Source organism: Triticum dicoccoides, chromosome 6B (assembly GCF_002162155.2).
Source record: "Triticum dicoccoides isolate Atlit2015 ecotype Zavitan chromosome 6B, WEW_v2.0, whole genome shotgun sequence".
In the NCBI taxonomy this organism is placed as follows: domain Eukaryota; kingdom Viridiplantae; phylum Streptophyta; class Magnoliopsida; order Poales; family Poaceae; genus Triticum; species Triticum dicoccoides.
This window is the reverse complement of record NC_041391.1, coordinates 290,418,307-290,430,542: the sequence shown is the minus strand read 5'-3', so window position 1 is coordinate 290,430,542 and position 12,236 is coordinate 290,418,307.

The window sequence follows — 12,236 nt, the reverse complement described above, 5'->3', positions numbered from 1 at the left end:
CTAGCCATACAGCTTCATCATGCTAACATGCCATGGAGGATAGGAGTGGTTAGCTCCGTCTCAACCAGACACAACCTCTCTTGTTCTAGGCGATTCTTCTGTTTTCGAAGCTTTTTTAGTTATAATAACACCAAGGCAAGTTAGCGCCACTCTTCGTGTGTGCCTGTGCGTCTAAAGGTTTGACGATGGAGAGGAGAGAGATCGCAGACCTGGGACCCACCAGTAAGTGAGTCAATGGTAATGCACGTGTTGACGAGGCACTCCCTCTACTCTACTCAACGTAATACTGTATAAAATCAAGTTATGGGACAAAGCCAACAACTGTTATTGTTTCAGGCTACCGACTTACGCTTTGTAGTCCAGGTTGCCAGTTCGAATCTTGTCTTTCAGATTTGTTAGTTCTAGGTCCAAATTTGATTAATGACAAGTGGGACCCCCGTGTGTTGTTCCGATATTTCGGTGTAGGATGGTCTTTTTGAATAAAAACTTTGTGCAGTCAGACAAGTAACGACACGAGTTACACATATTTTACAAGTTTACAAACAAAAATGACAGCGGCATAGAATATCACATTCACCCTGCAGCTTAGATTCTATGGTGATACGAGTTTTTACATCGTTGGAAGTGAGATCCAATGGCTTGGGAATAGTCTTTGTAATTATCCGCAATCTCCAAACTCTCCAAAGGTTTTTTTGCAAATAAAACATTCAGGCCTCGTGTGTGCCGCTGCATCTTCTATCCAACAGCTCCCCGTTGCTCATACTAGGTGCTCCTTGTAGCTTAATTAGCCGCTACGGTGATACGATCAGCTAGGTCGTATGATCTGTGATTAGATGGCACATGCGCAGTACTTGTACTTTCTACGCAATTCCCAAACTCTCTCAGTCGTATATTGCAGAAACATTCAAACCTCCTACTTTGGGCCATTAGATCTCCATCAACTCGTATCACCATAGAATCTATGGTGCGGGAGCACCTCATATTCTCCCGTGCGAGAAAACATCAGGTTCTCTCGCAGCTTGGATGCTATGGCGATATGATCTTCGAGGTCGTTTGATCTGAGATCCAGTGGCATCTAAGCAGTCTTTGTGCTTGTAAGCAGTGGCCGACCTCTTTCGAGGCTTTTCTGCAAAAACTATTCGAACCACCGTGGAGTTGTTGTGTCACAAATCCAACGGCTCCGAAGAGCTTGTATCACCAAAGCATCTAAGGTGTGGTAGGACATGATATTCTTACATACAGGAGAATACGATGTCCTCCTTCATCTTAGATGCTATGGTGATACGAGCTTCGAGGTCGTTGGATATGGGATCCAAGGGCATCTGAGTAGTTTTTGTACAAATTGTATGCAATTCTCAAACTCATTAAGGTTTCCTGTAAAAATATTAGGACATCCTGTGAGCTGCTATATCTTAGATCTTCAAGCTCCAAGCAACTCGTATCAGCATATAACATATAAGGTGTGGGGGCACATGATATTCTCCCGGGGAGGAGGGGGGTGCACAACCAATAGGTGTTTGGGAGAGTGGGGACAAATATAATCTAAACAGAGCTTCACAATTTTATCTAAGGTCAAGGGGTTAACCCCCGACAATTTACATAGATCCGCCTAAACACGACATTTGCATGTATTGTAGTACTAGACTTAATATTCATGTTTCAGTTTCCTGTTAATAGTCTTTTTAGAGATTTCAAATGGATTGGCACATACGGATGTATATAAACATATTTTAGAGTGTAGTTTCACTCATTTTGCTCCGTATGTAGTCAGTTGTTGAAATCTCTAAAAGACTAATATTTAGGAACAGAAGGAGTAATATTGAATTCGTGTCATACATGCATGGTTTGGAAAAATAGACGCACTATACTTATTGGATTGTTGTTGTGTTCGTCTGTGTGTGTGTGTGTGTGTGCGTGTGTGTGTGTGTGGTCATATGCTTAATACATACAAAGTTTTCTCACCACCATATTGTTCATCTTTTATATTTGAATTTGCAATGAAAAACTTACTACAGATACCATCAAATGTGAAATCCATGTTGAGATCACTATATCACAAACTCACTCTAATTCAAGAACTCGTCTTAAATCAATTACCACGTTGAGATTACTATTTGCAAGGAAAATACAGGCATTGTAATACACATAGATTCGTTCGGAAATTTAAAAGATTCCTTTCATATTCTCTAATGGTAGGACCCAACGGCGTACCAGCCAGACCTTGGCTCGTGTTGATCCTAAAAAAACGGGCTCGTGTCCTTCTAGTGGCATATGTGGTACACACATTAGGCAACCCCAACCAGTCAAGCCTCCATGTTTCGAGTCAAAATATCTGGCGGCCAGAATTCCAGCGCTAAGAAATTCCCCTCATGTTCCTGGTCCATAATGACTACCGATGAACAATGGAGGGATGCTTTAGTAACTAGACAACATTACCTACCATGCTGAGCATAGTTCAATTCGCTCGGTCGCCGCTCCCCAAGGTCACCCGTCAACTGCATTGCCTAGTACTACTACTACTACTACTACACCCGGATGAGCATAGAATTGAGCCCGTTTGTTCGTGCCTAGTACTTGAGTTAATATATCAGGCAATGCACTAGTACAGAGGGATTATCCTTTTAGTCTACATATATAACTTTTCTAAAGTCTAACTAAGGAAAATGTTTGACCAAATCCTTTCTTAAGAAATACAACAGGACCGATGTATCGCTTGAAAATTTATTGCCTGATGCAGGTTATGATATTGTTTCGACTCCTAGATTTTAAATTTCAGAAAATCCAAAAGTGACCAGAAATTCATGAAGCCGAGCATGGTCACGTGATATGGCACAAATACTCCTTCGTAATTTTTTTCTTCAATTTGAGACAAGCTGTTATGACAAGTTTTTGCACAAATGAATAGCCAAGGTATTTTGGAACAAAGACCTGTTACGTTAAGGCGAACGTTTTCACTATCGAAACCGTGGGCATTTAGGTGCCGCCAAGAGTCCCACTTCTCATCGGTAGGTGCCATCCGAGCAAGCGTGTGAGTCGACGGGAGGCGTGCGAGCAGACCGCTGCGCCGGCTGACAGGGAGGCGTGTGAGCAGACCGCTGCGCAAGCTCACCGGGATGCGAGCCCTTTGACCAGGCTCTGTTGCCCACCTTCATCCCAACTACTACCACTTTTAATGTCGCCGGTGCCGCAGTTTAAAATAAACCCCAGCACTACCCGGTATCGCTGCAATCTTCTCTCTTCCTCTCCGATTCTCCTGTCGTCTACCTCCAACCAGCCTGACCTAAACGTACGCCATGCCGCATCACGATGGTCTGCCCTTAATCTTCCAGTTTCCTGAGGAAGACACCCAGTTGGAGTCTCAAAAACATAAGGCGCTTTGGGATGAGCTTGAACCGGCCTTGCGGGACGACGCCGCACCTGTCGCCGCTCCCGTTCTGGCTCCCATCGCCCCGACTACGCCAGCGCCCATCCCCTTGGCATTAATGGGCTGGGAGCCGCACATTGTCGCCGAGCATGATGCGACGGGGTTCCACGAGGTCCCCGCCGACTTTCACGTGCCCGTGCACTTGCCATCACATGCGACTGCGCGTGCACTGACGCGCACGCCCATGTCGGTGCCTGTGCACCTACCAGCGCATGCGCCTGCGGGTGCACTAACGTGCACGCCCGTGCCAGTGCCTGTGCATATGAATGTCTCCGCCATGCCGTTGCCAGCGCCTGTCCCCGCGCAGGTGCCTGTGCCCTCCTCAGCGGAATGGATGGCCGTTGTCGACCGCTTCCTTGCTCCAACGCCAATCGCCTCATCCCGCCAGTCGGCTCGCTCCTGTATTCCGAAGTCCAGAACACTGTGGCCTTCCTTCAAGCTAGAGCCAATGTCTAGGAGTACGCCAACAACGGCACAAGCCACTGCCATTGCCGTCGGTCAGTGGCCTGATGAAACACAAAGCATGGTAGAGGAGCCGCTTCCCACCGCAAGACGCCCTCACCGCCGCCGCGTAATCTAAATTTGTTATGAAAAACATTCGGATTGCCATGCTTAAAATCCGAATGTTTATCATTTCCGTTTATTTTAGATCGATCGTCGTATGAATGTAAAGTCGGAGTCAGACTGAATGAAATCTATGGTTTGATCGATTGAATGTTCTGCTAGAGTCGTATCAAATTAAATATAAAAGGTCATTAAGCCACATGTATTCCTTCTTATCCAAAGACCTAGACTGCTTCAATGTCGAGCGGTCAACACTTTTAGCATGCAGTTAATTTCATGCCAAAAATAGTGATAATCACATAATAACACGCAAATAATATCCTACTTAATATCCGCATGCACTTAATATACTTCCAAATTAACGTGCATTGCACGTACACATTGACTAGTGCTACTAGTACGTGAAACTGGTGCCGTAACTTCTGAACACATCCAGATATGGTCAACGGCAACATCGCCCGCGAGTTCTTCATGTTTGCCCGTGTGTCTAAACCCAGAAGGGGAGGAGAGAGAGAGAGAGAGAGCACACATGGAACCCACCATTAAGTGAAGCCAAATAGTATGTGCTAACGAGCCGGTCCCACTAATGTACTAAAAATAATATTACATGTTATCCATTAAATAGGCTATGGTAATATAAAAATATTATATGAACAAACAGGGGTACAACAAAGATTGCTATTCTACGTATGTTGCCTATTAACGTGTGGCTTGAAGGCCTTGGTCGCATGTTCGATCCTCGTCCTTTATTTTTTAATTTGTATACGGGTCCAAATTTGTTTCATGATAGGTGGGCCCCTCGGTGTGTAGTCTGTAGCACTTTAATTTGTGGGTCAAAATTTGTTCCATTCCAAGTGGACTATCGGTGTGTAGTTTTGTAGCTTATTTGTAATAAAATTAAAGAGAACAACAGAGTTTTTTGCAATAATACCATGGTGCCACGTTGAAGGCGAGAAAGGACGTGCGAAAGAGCGATGACCGAGCCAGAGGGAAATCAATTGGGGGAGGTGTGGGGGTTACAACATTGTTTGGAATAGTTGTGGGACGAATGCTACGAAAATATAATCTAAACCCACCGGAATAAATGCCTACACAAATTAATCCAAGGTTGGAGTCCCCATCGCAATGTAAATAGCTCCGGCTTTGCGAGGGATGGAGAGGTAGCTTCAATGTGTGGAAGGTACGGCGTGAGAAAGCGAGGTCAATCAAGAGACATGTAGATAGAGAGACAAAGTGAGCGTGTTCTGATATTCATTAAAAAGATATATATGGTCTGGAGAGATATTGTCTGATTGAGCTTTTGGGAAGGGTGCTGGCTGTAAGATAGAGCTTGAGAGATGATCCAGTCATAGACATGTAGATATATTTTGTGTGTGGGAGGAAGCAAGGTCAATCAATTACATATATAAAGGGAGAGAGATTGAGCGAGTGTGGGTCGTCGTGCGATCGAAAGAGTGAGATAGGTTGGAGAGAGTGACCTAGGCAGACAATGTGCGTGAGAGAGTATACAATATGACTATGTCAATTGGGATCAAACATAGAGATATATCATTTGTGTCCGAGAAAGAGCAAGGTCAATCGAGACATACAAAGAGAGAGAGAGAGAGAGAGAGAGAGAGAGAGAGAGAGAGAGAGAGAGCAAGCATGGCCCACCATGAGGTCAAAAGAGTGGGGCGGCTTGGATGGACTGACCTGGATAGACAATCTGCGTGAGAGAGTATAGAGTGTGTCGATCGAGGCCCGAACAGGGAGATATATCATATATGTGTGAAAGAAAACGAGGTTAATCGAGACTCAGAAAAAGAGAGCGAGATTGTAACAGCCTGATTTTTGGCCCTTTTTTCAGTTGATTTTTCTGAGATTTTTGCTTGAGTTTTATTTTTCCGTGGCTTTGTGTTCTGGAAATTGAAGAAGATGCCCTCTTCTTTGTTTCCAGAGTGGCTTGTCATCCTCATATCCTTCCCTAGATTATATCATTTCCATCCTAGCCCAATCCCAAAATTCTTTTGCTAGGGAATATTCCTTTTTCTATTAAAGGAATAACCCTGTCCGCCCTAGATTGTGAAGCAACCTATATTTCCGTCACTCCTAAAATACCCAACAATTCTAATAAATTGTTTGGGTCCTATCTTCATCAAATATGGCAAAACTTTTCTTTTCCTTGTTCAAAAATATTCCTCCAATAATTATTTTCCCATTCTGCCCTGAATGGCACTTTGTGAAGCAAGTGTTATTTTCCTTCTCCCAATTAACCTCAAACTCCTTGGGCATCTTTTCTTGTCCATATCATTGCCACATGCCAAAATGCAACCTCATTTGCCTAATAGTCATTGAATTATGATTTTCCAAAGTTTCTGTCCAGAAAGAAACTTTGTGAAGGAGGGACAAGCTAGGCATATCCAAATGAGTTTCACTTTTGCATGATCCTTCATATCATCAAATCATAGCCCTCCACCAAAGTTGAGCTCATGTAATTCCTCCATGTGAGCATAGCTTAAAATCTTTGATTCTGTCCAAAATGTCAGTTTGTGAAGCAAGTATATTTTATCTTGCTTAATTATGGCTGTAAATGTTTCTAGGCCTTATCCTATCCATATAAACTACCTCCACAAAGTTGTGGCTCAATCCATTTAGCCATTTTCCCTCTAGAATTTCTACAAGTTTCTGGTCAGTGGGGATGTTTGTGAAGGAAGTACCATTTTGGTTTATCCAAATGGTGTGAAACCATTTTAGCATCTTCATATGATCAAATAACTCTGCCTTGCCCAATTTTAGCTTAAGTGGCTTCTCCATTTGAGTGCACCATCATGATCTTCATTCTGGACCAGATTACTTAGTTGTAAAGCAACTATATTAATTAATGGTCCAAATCACCTCAACTTTTCCAGAACTGTAGTCCTTCCTATTATAAACCTCCCAGACAACCCATTTGGCTCCAAGCTCCTTCCTGTTGATCAGCAGTACTCATCCAAAATTGATACAACAATCTTCACAAGAGTAATCCCATCGATCCAGAGCTCATTTATTTGATCCATCACTTCCCTCGGCCCCTATGATGGAAGGACAAAATGCTAGACAACATTTCCCTGCCTCTCGCATCCCCTCTTTGCCGGTCACAGTGGTGACCACCGTCCTGGCATGCCATCAACGCGCTTTGGCGCCTCTGTCTCCTCCTCCCCATTTGTGCACTCGTCCCCTCACCATCTGCCCATTTCTAGCGTGTTTCCCGCGTTGTCGCCGTCCTTCTGGAGCACTTTCCCCCTCCATCTTCTTCCCCGGTGAGCCGTCCATCTTGCCGCACTGTGCGCGCGCTGTAGCCGAGCGTCATCTTCTCCTCTATTGGCTTCTTCCTCCCTTGTCCTTGAGCTCTGCTCGTCTCCGTGACCCCTGGCGCTCATCCGTTCCCTCCCCGTCATCTTCCCTTAGCTCATGCGCGAGCACACACGTCCGCGGCGGCAACCGAGCTCAAACCGACTCGCCCGGCTATACAAAACCACCCTGAGGCCGTTTCTCTTCACCACTCGCCTCCTGCACCTCCTCTAGCCCCGCCCCACTCCTTTCCCAAGCTCGAGAAGCTCTCGGTGCTCGACATCACCGCCATGGCCGTCGCCTCTGACCTCTTAAATTTGGTGGAAGCCGAGCCTCCCCCTCCTTTCTGTCACTACCGTAGCACGCCCCGGACCACCACGGGCCGCCCCAACCCCTTAGTTTGTCGCCAGGACCACCGTGGCCATGCGTCCCTAACTTTGGCCACCGCCATTGCCCTCTGCCGCTGTGGTCAAAGCTGCTCTCAACCCCGCCCTCCCCGAGGACTGCGCCACCGCGGGATGGATGCGCCTCATCACCCCTAGCTCTCCGGTAGCCGTAGCATCCCCAGAGGTGGCCTGTGTCGCCGGAGCTCGTCGCCGGAGCCACGCCCTATCTCTGCCTTGCGGGCAGGAGCGAGGAGGAAGACGACGCCCACGCCCCTACCTTCCAGCTGGCCGCGGACCCCGCGCGTCAGCAAACCAGCCGCCAGCCCCGCGTTGACCCATCCACGCTGACGTGGATAAATGGAAGCGTATTCACGCGAATGCGTTTTCCCTTTTCAAAACCGTATTTCTAATTTACGCCTCTGCCTTATCCACTCAGGGACCTGTCTGTGAATATTCTTTTTGCAGAAAAGTCCCTGAAGTTCCAACCCTCATATCTCTGCAACTGTAACTCCGATTTAGGTGAATCCCATGCCCACGTCTTTGTCTCGCCAAGCCCGTTATGTTCCGACCATTTTCACTATGTTTCAACATTTTGAAAATGACCATTTTGGCCTTGCCCCCAATCAGCCCCCTTCGAGCGCGAACCCTCTCCGGCGATTCTTTCCGCGATTGTTCCGCACTTCTCCCCGGAGCCTTCTTCATCCCCAGGCAAGCCACAACCACCATCTGCATGATAGCCATGCAGAAGCATTGGTTTTCAACTTGAATCTTAAATAACTGTTTGTTTGCTTTGCTGCTATTGTCGATATTTCGGTTGTGCTTATGGATCGTTGTTTACCGTCATGCTTTGTTTTTCTTGCACTCTGTTATTATGTACTTCATGCTAGTACTACTTTAACATTGGCCATGCTTGGTAATAATACATGTTGGTGATGGTCTTCGGTGCATGACTATCGTCTGTTCCGAGTACCGTTATGCATGTTATTTTGCACCAAGTTGGTTAAATATTTGCATGGTAGTTTTATCGTTTGCATGATATTTATTATTGATGTTAGTGTTCATGTCATGCTATGAGTAGTGTTCTAGTTGTGATATTCATGCTTGTTAGTATGCCATGCTCATCTCGTTAAATGATTAGATGTTGTTATTATGCTCGTTTATTATGTTGCACCCTCATGCTCATGTTGATATCATGTTCATGCATTGTAGTTGCATCATGTTATTTTATCATGGCTCAGCATATTGCATTCAAGTTTAACCGGATTAAATTGAACTTGAACAACTGTTGGCTGAGTCATGGTGCCACCAGATCGAGCTGACCAGTGCAACCACAATTGCCTTCTGTATGGGAAAGGCCCTAACGGGTCTATTGTCATGCCTCTCACCGGTGCCTCCAACGTAGGGAAGGTTATGCGCGGGCGCTACCTTGGCCAGGTAGGATGGCATAAGCCTTGTGAGCCCGAGTTGTTTGCGCGCTTTGTCCTCGTGTGGGACCGTTTTTGCCATGACGGTGGTCGTAAGACCTTTGGTAGGCATAGGCCACCCAGGACTGAACCCAAAAGGGGTGTTGGTTGGATTGGCCGGGAGAGTGCCATGGCAATAGATAGGATTTGTCGGAACGCCATTGGTCCACCCAAATGGGAGTGCGAGGCCATGGGTTTCGTGGTGTGGGTACAGTGCGCTACCTCTCCATAGTGTGTGTGTGTGTGTGTGTGTGTGTGTGTTAAATCTGTCGATAGCCGCGCCCGCCGATATGGGCCCAGTTCATGTCGGTCAGACTATGGGTCAACAGTAATAATAATGATTTGCTTAATAAAAACCCCGGTTCGATGATGAAAGAAGTTGGTTGATATTTATGTGATCGAGAGAGGATCACTGCGGTATCGTGAATACCAACTCGTTGGATATTTGGGATGTTATGTGAAAGTCAAGCGTAACCGAGGGAGTCCTCGATTAGGGGGTATCCGAACAGCCGGACTATATGCTTCGCCCGGACTATTGGAGCGTGAAGATACAAGACTCAAGACTTTGACCTGTGTCTGGATGGGACTCTCCTTTGCATGGAAGACAAGCTTGGCAATCCGGATATTATATTTCCTTCCTTGTAACCGACTCCATGTAAACCCTAGCCCTCTCCGTGTCTATATAAACCGGAGAGTTTAGTCCTTGGGGACGATCACAATCATAATCATCATAGGCTAGCTTCTAGGGTTTAGCCTCTATGATCTCGTGGTAGATCAAATCTTGTACTACTCATATCATCAATATCAATCAAGCAAGAAGTAGGGTTTTACCTCCGTCGAGAGGGCCCGAACCTAGGTAAACAATGTGTCCCTTGCCTCCTGTTACCATTAGCCTAAGACGCATAGATCGGGACCCCCTACCCGAGATCCGCCGGTTTTGACACTGACATTGGTGCTTTCATTGAGAGTTCCTCTGTGTCATCGCTCCAAGGCATGATGGCTCCTTCAATCATCAACAACACGGTCCAGGGTGAGACTTTTCTCCCCTTACAGATCTTCGTGTTCGGCGGCTTCATGCTGCGGGCAAATTCGCTTGGCCAACTGGAGCAGATCGATAGCTACGCCCCTGGCCACTAGGTCAGGTTCGGAAACTTGAACTACACGGCGGATATCCCGCGGAGACTTGATCTTCAATGGATTTGGGCCTGTGCTAGGAGCGCCGGACAGTCACGATGAGCATGACTTAGACCTGCTGTCGGACAATGCTCGGGATATCACCCCCGCAGAAGCCCCGGACCTAAATCCAGAGCAGATTGCGTTACCCAAGGACGGGTGGATGGACCCCGTCCTGCAAGTCACACACTCATCGGCGTTAGAGCCAAACACAGGCCTCACGCCTAAATAAGCATGTGACACTGGACCACCGGACTCGTATCCGGCAGTAGGTTCCAGTCCGCGTGCTCCTGAGCCCGCCGAACCTGGATGGGCTCCTGTAATGGAGTTCACCGCCGCGGATATCTTCCAGCACTCGCCCTTTGGCGATTTGCTGAACTCGTTAAAGTCTCTCTCTTTGTTAGGAGACTCTTGGCCAAACTATGTCCGACTCGAGTGGGAAGCAGGCGACGAAGGAATTCGTTGCCCACCCACCACCCACTTCATTGCCACGGTCGATGACTTAACGGACGTGCTTGACTTCGACTCCGAAGACATCGACGGTATGGACGACGATGCAGGAGAAGAACAGGAACCTTCGCTGACGGGGCGGTGGACAGCCACCTCCTCATATGATATATATATGGTGGACACTCCGAAAGAAACCAATGCTGATGAGGCAATGGAGGATAACCCCTCAGGGAAGAAAGCAAAGCATGGGCATCGTCGGCGCCACTCCAAGCCCCGCCATAGCAATACCGGCATAGCAGACGAAAACAATCCGGATGCTGCCGAAGATGAATACAACCCTGATCAGCCCGCCTTCGAGCAGGCCGAGCAGGAAGACGGGCAAGTCAGCCCAGACGAACAGGCGACGGACGGATATCCGGAGGAGGACATTACATGCCCCCTCCTAAGACGAGATTAGCCTCGGCGACGACGAGTTCGGCGTACCTGAGGACCCCGTGGAGCAGGAGCGCTTTAAGCGCCGGCTCATGGCCACTACGAGGAGCCTGAAAAAGAAGTAGTAGCAGCTCCAAGCTGATCAAGACCTACTCACAGACAGATGGACTGAAGTCCTGACAGTTGAGGAATACGAACTCGAGTGCCACACGGCTACCGGCCACCTCGTGGCCGGGATAAAACGGCATATCAGCCCGAATACCAGCCCGCACCCCCACGCCAATACACTACGGCCCAGGGCAATAGGCAAGACCTGCAAGATATACTGGAAAACAAAGCAGGACGGCCAAGATCGATCTATGGATCGCAGGGGCGCGCCCCAACATGCGACGATGACCGTCATGCCGGATACATTATCAACAAGTCCGGCCGAGCCGAACACAGCCACCCAGACCCATTCGAACTGCGTAACCACATAGCCCGGCACAGAGGCGCCGCACACCCCCTCTACTTCACTGACGAAGTGATGGATCATGAATTCCCAGAAGGGTTCAAACCCGTAAACATCAAATCATACGATGGCACAACAGACCCCGCAGTATGGATCGAAGATTTCCTTGTCCACATTCACATGGCCCGCGGAGACGATCTACACTCCATCAAGTATCTTCCCCTTAAGCTCAATGGACTTTCCTGGCATTGGCTAAACAGTCTGCCGGCAAATTCCATTGGAAGTTGGGAAAACCTGGAAGATGCGTTCCTCGACAACTTCCACGGCACATACGTGTGACCACCAGACGCCGATGACTTGAGCCACGTTACTCAACAGCCCGGAGAGTCAGCCAGGAAATTCTGGACTCGGTTCCTAACTAAAAAGAACGAAATAGTCGATTGTCCGAACGCCGAAGCCCTGGCGGCCTTTAAGCATAATATCCGTGACGAGTGGATCGCCCGACACCTCGGCCAGGAAAAACCCAAGTCCATGGCAGCACTCACGACACTAATGACCTGCTTTTGCATGGGCGAGGACAGGTG